The sequence below is a fragment of the Echinops telfairi genome, unplaced genomic scaffold (genome assembly GCF_000313985.2).
Source record: "Echinops telfairi isolate 266 unplaced genomic scaffold, ASM31398v2 ScPeMD7_1713;HRSCAF=2227, whole genome shotgun sequence".
NCBI lineage: Eukaryota > Metazoa > Chordata > Mammalia > Afrosoricida > Tenrecidae > Echinops > Echinops telfairi.
The window spans coordinates 17,349,342-17,356,887 of NW_022105611.1; the positions used below are offsets into that span (position 1 = coordinate 17,349,342).

Genomic DNA, 7,546 nt, shown 5'->3' on the forward strand with positions numbered 1-7,546 from the left:
AGTGTCAGGGACCCCGGCCGGCGCCCGTGCCTCGCTCCCTCCTCAGCGGAAAGGACCACGGAGAGGGAGAAGGGGCGCGCGGACACCCAGCCAGATGACCCCAGCCTCGCCGGGAGGCCCTCGGAGCTGGACGCCAGGAGCTCCAGCAGCAGGCCTGACAGAGACCCTCTCACCCCACCTCAAGTAGCCCCGCGATCCCGTTAGAAGACAACGGGGTATGGGGCAGATAGCCCCAAGCCGGGCTCCGAGTGCTTGGTGCCGCGCTCCTGAACTCTGGCCTGCCTGCCATCTCTTTCCCGGACCCTGCCTGAGAGTCACCCACCTGCCCGGCCTTTCGGGGCTCATCTAAAAGGCTCCTCCGCCAAGACTAGGGGACACCAGGAATTGGGTTTGTTTGCGGTGCCTCTGAAGGGGCAAGATGGCGACAGGTCTCAAGGCGCAGGCGCAGCCACGCGCTGCCAGTCGGGAGGTGTAGTTCGCCTTTCCCGCCTTTCGGCGAACGGACCCCAGCAGGCCTCCGTTCTCCCTGTCCCCCTTTTCCTCCGCGTTCTGAAAGGAAAAGAGAGGCACCGCGGGCGGTGCTGGGAATTGTAGTCCGAACTCAAACTGCCTCCTGGTTGGCTCCGGGGTTTGCTGTCTCGCGCGCAAGGGAGCCTGGGATTGTAGTTTCTTTGGCTTCCCCTCCTGACCATCCTCTCTCGGGCTTCGCGCGCCTCTCTTCTGGCTGCCGTCGCCCAGCCAATCGGCTGTGCTGTCTGGCGTCACCCGTAGCGGTCGTAATGGCGTCGATAGCTGGGACCGGAGATTTTAGACGACCTTAGAGATGATGGGGAGGTAGCTTTGTCCCCGAAGCGGCGCTGAGGAATAGGAACCGATCCCTCATTCAGAAGGAGCAATTATCAGCGGCCGCTGTCCCCCCCGCCCCAAATTTGAACTCAAAGATAACCCAGGCTAACAGGCGCGGACATCGTGGATATCGCAGATGCCTGTACCCGTTTGGGGGACTGCGGGGACAATTGTGTGTACCGAAGAGGAGCCGATTGGTCAGGCTGAGATTTGGGTTTCAGTCGGACTTTCTCGATTTAGGGTTCCCCCACAGGGAAAGGCTTTCTCTGGCAGCTCTGTGAGCAAGTCCTCGTTTTCTTTCTACGGCTGTGGGCAGCCCTTGGAGTTCGCCATGTTTCTTTCATCATTGTGCTCCTGAGTCCAGTAGGTTTTCTGCAAGGGCCCTGGGTCTGGGGTCCACTCCTGGCCCTTACTTGGGGGTAGTTCGTTGCCTCTCTTGGGGTCCTGGTGGCGGAGTGGTTACGCGTTGGGCCGCTAACTGCAGGGTCAGCAGTTGGAAGCCACCAGCTGCTGTGCAGGAGAACGACGTGGCTTTCGCTTTCTGTAGGGAGTTACTGTCCCACAAACTCACAGGGCGGTTTTACCCTGCCCTATAGGGTCGCTCTGACTTGAACTCAACTCGATGACAGTGTGTTTGGTTTATTTTTTGTTTTTTTAGGTGCCTCTGATCTCATTTGTTTAATCTCTTTATAAACGCTCAGAAAAGATTGAGTCAAGACTCAGGCTAATCCTCTAAATTGTATCCTGCCTCATTAATTTAACTGCCTCGAATACTGCCTCCTTAAATCAGAGAGGCTAGGATTTATAATTCGTAGAATAATCACATTAAATCACAACATGGAGATGATTGCACCGTTATGTAACCGCTAAACTACAGCATTACGTAACTGCCAAACCACTGAGAATCATTGCCTAGCCAAATTTTGAGACATATTTTAAGGGAGACACAATTCAATCCATGAGCCCTCCCCATGGGAATGTTGTGATATACAATGTAAATAAAAGTTGTGAGCCATTGCACAAAGGTGATCCTGTATTTGAATGGAGCTGTAGTTTGAACTCCTAGAATGGACTCAGGATCTGTAGGTTTAGCAAGATACTAAGTAACAGATCTTAGTTTCCTATTTTTATCCATTACTACAAAGACTCTGACGTCTAGGGAAAGGTTATTGTTGTGACCCAAACCTGCCCCTTCAGAAAATCATGAAGTGAGGCAAATTAACCTTCAATATCTCTCCACAAGCTGAGCTGACACGACACCTGCTTTCAGAGCAGTTGTTTAAGAATTCTTAGAAAGATGTAAAAGGGAAACTGAATAGAAAATGTTGCCATTTGATATCCATTCTTTGGAGTCTCACAACATGTCTCAGTGAAGCAGGTGTAATTAAGGTCTCATACTATGGATGAAGGAGCCCTGGTGGTGTAGTGGTTACAAGTTGAGTTGCTAACCACAAGGTCAGCAGTTCTAAACCACTAGCCACTGGGAGGCAGAAATACAGTCTGGGAAACCCACAAGGGCAATTCTCTTCAGTTTTACCCTGCCCTATAGGGTTACCATCAGTCGGAACCAACTTGAGGGCAGTGAATTTTGAGTTTATATTATGGATGAGGGCATATATATATTGAGGAACTCCTAAGATCACACAGCTAGCAACCAAAGGGAACTGGGATTTGTACCCCAGGATTTTTTTTTTACCTCCAGGAGCCCTTCACAACAAATTTCAAGTTGATATAATGGGCTCAAAATGGGAAGACAAAGAGCTTGTAAAACCAACAAGTGATACATATATGAGAGTGGAGAATAGCTACTCCTGTACTTACTAAGTGCATTTCACATTGCCTTTAGTCCTTAATTTTATGAAGTACAAATTTATAATCCTTAATTATAAATGGGGAAAGAGGCAAAGAGAGATTAACTGGCTTGCCAGAAGTCACGCGTTTTAAAATGTGTAAACTAAAAACAAACCTATTCCCATCAAATCAGTTCTAACTCTGACTCCATAGAAGAGAGTAACACTGCCCCATAACGCTTCCAAAGCCATACATCTTTTCCATAACACACTATCACATCTTTTTTCCACGTAAGTAGTAAAGCCCGGATTTGAATATAAGCAGTATGGCTCCAGAGCCTGTGCTCTGGCCCAGTAGTTCTCACACCGTTGGATCTTACATGAACCAGCTGAGCCTCTTGTTCAAATGCGACTTTGATTGGGTAACCACCCAACTGATGTTGATGCTGCAGCTTCCAACCCAACTCCCTCTCCTTTTACCATCAGACCAAATACTCCCTTCCACCTTCATTATCTCACTGTTTCATTGTTAGTTGCCCTGGAGTTGTTTTCAACCCATAGAGCCTTTATAGCTGTCATCTTAACAGAAACTGATGGCCTTTCTTCCAAGATACCACTGCATAGGTTTGAATCACCAACCTTTGGCTTAGCAATTGACTGCAAACTTAGGAATCAGTCAGTTTTTAGGGAGGTTTTGACAGTCCCCTCTCAATAGCTTAGGTGACTCTATGGTCCCCTCTGCCTTTGAACTCACTAACAGTGATTTTCAACCTTCCTAATGCCGTGACCCTTTAATACAGTCCTCATGTTGTGGTGACCCCCCAACCATAAAATTATTTTCGTTGTTACTTCATCGCTGTCATTTTGCTACTGTTATGAATCGGGCAACCCCTGTGAAAGGGTTGTTCGACCCCCAAAGGGGTTGCAGCCCACAGGTTGAGAACTGCTGCTCTAATATAACTCCTTTTGCCAGCACTGCCATTTGGCCACCCTCTTCTGTGACTACATCCTATATTTCTCCAGAACACTTCCACTGCTGAAGTCAACAAACAAAATATTTCCACACTCGAGCAAAACTGTTTTACCCCTTGGCCTTCACCAAACCTGCTCTTCAACTTAGTGGCATCTGCAGGTGTCTATTCTACAAGTTCCGCAAGTCTGTTTGCCTCCATTGGCTTCCCTTTCTACCTGGACTCCAGTCATTTATTTTAAACTCCGCTCTTCATCATCTTCAGGTCCTTGAAGCACCCTCTGCCCTGCTACATCCACTCTAAAATAGTCCACAACTTGGGTCACAATTTCTTTCTCAGCTCTTCCTGTGTTGATATATCTATTCGTTAATTATTGCCACATAAGAAATTACCTTAAACTGTCATGGGCTAAAACAAATTTTTTCTGTGTCTCATATCGTTTTTGGAGTTTCTGTTTAACACGAATGTTAAGAGAGCTTATTACCTGGATGCTTCTGTCTCCAGGCACCCCAGGAGGTTACAGTCATCGCAGGCTGGCTGGTGCTGGACAATCTACTTCTAATGTAGCACGCTTAGTCTCTCTCTGCATGGACCTCCCCATTAGTGCTTGAGCATTCTCACGACAGCTGGCTTCTAGAGCAAATGATCTCAGAGTGCAGAAGCTGCCCTTTTGTGTGTGTGGTTTTGTTTTGTTTTTGACCTAACTTCCAACAGATCATTTCCACAGCCCTGTTCATTAGGATAAGTGTTGAACTGCTAACCATGAAGTCAGTGGTTCAAACCCACCATCCACTCCACAGGAGAAAGAAGAGGCTCTCTGTTCCAGTTAAGATTTGCAGCCTCAGAAATAAAGTTTTCAGGGTCACTATGAGTCAGAAAGGAACCCTGGTGCCATAGTAGTTATGCATTGGACTGCAAACTGAACGGTTAGCAGTTTGAAACCAGCAGTGCGTATGAATCAGAGTAGACTCAGAGGGAAAGGGGTTCTTGTGGGTTGCTCCCTGTGGGAGAAGACTGTACCAGGACTTACTGCCGTCGAGTTGATGCCAACTCAGCGACCCTGTAAGGCAGGGAAGAACTCCTGTGAGTTTCTGAATCTAACTCTATGGAAGCACAAAGCCCTGTCTTTATCCCATACCAAACATAAATGTCAGAATTTCATGTGCATGTATATTCATCTAGGTGAATGTGTTTCCATATATGTATGTATATACATGTGTGTGTGTTTGTTTATGCATGTGTGCATATTTGTGTGTGTTTATACTGCTCATATGCTTAAAAGGAATGTGTTCAAAGTAGTAAAACTAGAACAATTTCAAGGAAAGTAGTTGGAATAATAATAGGGTTTACTGAAAGATAAGCACTTCCCCAAGGAGCTCTGGTGTTAATGTGAGTTAGTCATTGGGTGACAGTTAAAATCCAACACCTGCTCCTGGAAAGAGAGATGAAATTGTTTGCATCATAAAGATTTATAGTCTTGGAAACCCTAAGGAGCAGTTCTACTCTGCCCTATAGGGTGACAGCCCAAATCACCTCAGCCTCAGTAGGTTTGGTTGGGTGCACCTCTCTAAGCTCTTGTTGACCAGGAGGTCCTCAAAAAAGCTTCTAGGACATTGGCCTTTTATATACAAAGGGCTTTGCAAATGTCAGTGTATGGCTTTCATCACCCAACACTGTCCGGTAGATTGCAAGTCTTTTATGCAAATAATCTGACCGATCCTTGCAAACCAATTAGGATAGCAAGCCAACCAATCTTCTATTAGAATGCAGACATCAATTATTTGAGAGAATTGCAAACTCAGAGCTGGAAAGGCCACAAGAAATAAACCACAACATAGTAACTGTTGTTCCATTTACATTATAGCCAAGGAGACCAAGACTTAGAGTTTAAAGTAACTGACTCAAAGGCAAACATCACTACAAGCCTCTTCCCAAGAACGCTAGGATATTTAGGAGGTGAGGTTATATAACAAACAAACCATTGGTGTGGCTGAAATGTTCTCTTCATGGATCTCAGTTGAGAGAAAGCTTAGTGGGGACGTGAAGGCTGAGATCTACAGTCTTCTGAAGGTTTATTCATTCCTATGATCAGCAGTTAAACTCACTGCCATCAAGTCAATGCTGATTCATAGCGACCCCTGTGGGTTTCCGAGACAACTGTTTACACGAATTGAAAGGCCAATCTTTCTTCTGAGGAACTATTGGTGGTTTAGAACTGTTACCCATTCAGATTGCAGCCCAACTTGTAACCACTACACCAGGGGCCCTCAAACTTTTTAAACAGTGGGTCAGTTCACTGTCCCTCAGACCCATTGGAGGGCCAGACTATAGTTTAAAAAAAAAAAACTATGAACAAATTCCTATGCACACTGCACATATCTTATTTTGAAGTAAAAACACAAACGGGACAAAAACACCCGGCGGGCCGGATAAATGTCCTCAGCAGGCCGCATGAGGACGCCTGCACTACACCACAAAAGGGTTTTCTACTCCCGTAAACAGTTACAGTCTCAGAAACCCACAGGGGTCGCTGTAAGTCAGCATTGATTTGATGGCAGTGTGTTTGGTTTTGGTTTTTGTGATCAGCAGTTGATACTAGCTGTTGTCTGGGACCTTGCTGGGATGTTGGCCAGAGCATCTATATGTGGCTTCTTCATGGGGCCTTAGCTTTCCTCACAACTTGCTGCCAGATTCCAAGAGTATGTGTCTAGAGAGAGAAAGCCAGGAGGAAGCTGTATCGCTTTAACAATCAAGCTATGGAAGTCATGCAACAGCATTTGTTACCAATCACGACTAGTTGGAAAAGGAGCCCATGGTGCAGTAGGCTACACCTTAAGCTGCTAACCACAAGGTCAGCAGTTCACGCCCACCAACCACTCCTTGAGAGACGGATGACACTATTTCCTCTCATGAAGATTTCTAAGGTCTCAGAAAACCAAATGGGTTTCTCTGTCCTACAGGGTCATTATGAGTCGGAATCAACTAGATATCAGTGAGTTTGAGTTTTATTGGTTGGAAGCAGAGTTCAAACTGGTTCCTTCCAGTTGGACCCCTAGTAAGCATTTGCTTTTGCACCCCAAATACACTGAAGCAGAATTGACATATTAACAAGATCCTGATACACCTAACAATATTGTTGAAAAGTAGATTCTGAGTCAGTATATCTGGGGTGGAACCATTTTTGAAGCCCTGGCCAGACGTCACAACCCCAACCCAAGTTCAAGGGGAAGGGAAGTAGATTCCTCCTCTTGATGGAAGAATAGCAGAGTTCTGGGAAAACGTGTGGGGCCAAATAATGCTGTGACCATTTTTGGAACAATCTACCATATGTGCATAATCTACATCTACCTGTGTCCATAATTTACATCTTTCCACATGCAAAACATTCCTTACTCCCAAGGCATTCCAAAATCTTTACCCATTACTGCAACAGGCTTTGGCTTGACTCTTGACATCTAAACCAGGTCCAGGTGTGGATGGGAGTCTTCAGGTGCAGTGCCTCTGAACCTGAAGACTTCAAAACTAAAGAGACAAATGATCTTCCCATGCATTTGGAAACAATCATGGAATAACAATGCCTCTCATGTTCAAAGGGAAACCAGGAGGTACATCAGAATCACTGGTCCATAGTTCCTTGATTAGGACTCAGCTGTGCAGCATTTGTATTGGTACAATTCTCTTAAATATTTAATGGATTTTTAATAAATCCTTTTTTTTTAAATCATTTTATTGGGAGCTCCTACAACTCTTATGACAATCCATACATGCATCTGTTGTGTCAAGCACATTTGTACATTTGTTGCCCTCATCATTCACAAAACATTTGCTTTCTACTTGAGCCCTTGGTATCAGCTCATTTTTCCCCTCCCTCTCCGCCCCCTCCCTCATGAACCCTTGATAATTTATAAATTATTTTGTTATATCTTACACTGTCCGATG

General features: G+C 45.6%; 1 protein-coding gene across 9 annotated transcripts in view; it reads right to left on the minus strand.

Annotated features, from left to right (window-relative positions):
- EMSY (EMSY transcriptional repressor, BRCA2 interacting) overlaps positions 1 to 393 on the minus strand; it is a 90,282-nt gene extending 89,889 nt beyond the window's left edge. For all 9 annotated transcript variants that reach the window (XM_045293101.1, XM_045293100.1, XM_045293099.1 and 6 more), the window contains exon 1: positions 323 to 393. The gene's annotated coding sequence lies outside the window, so the exon portion shown is untranslated. The remainder of the gene's footprint in view (positions 1 to 322) is intronic.
- Between the last annotated feature and the right edge of the window lie 7,153 nt (positions 394 to 7,546).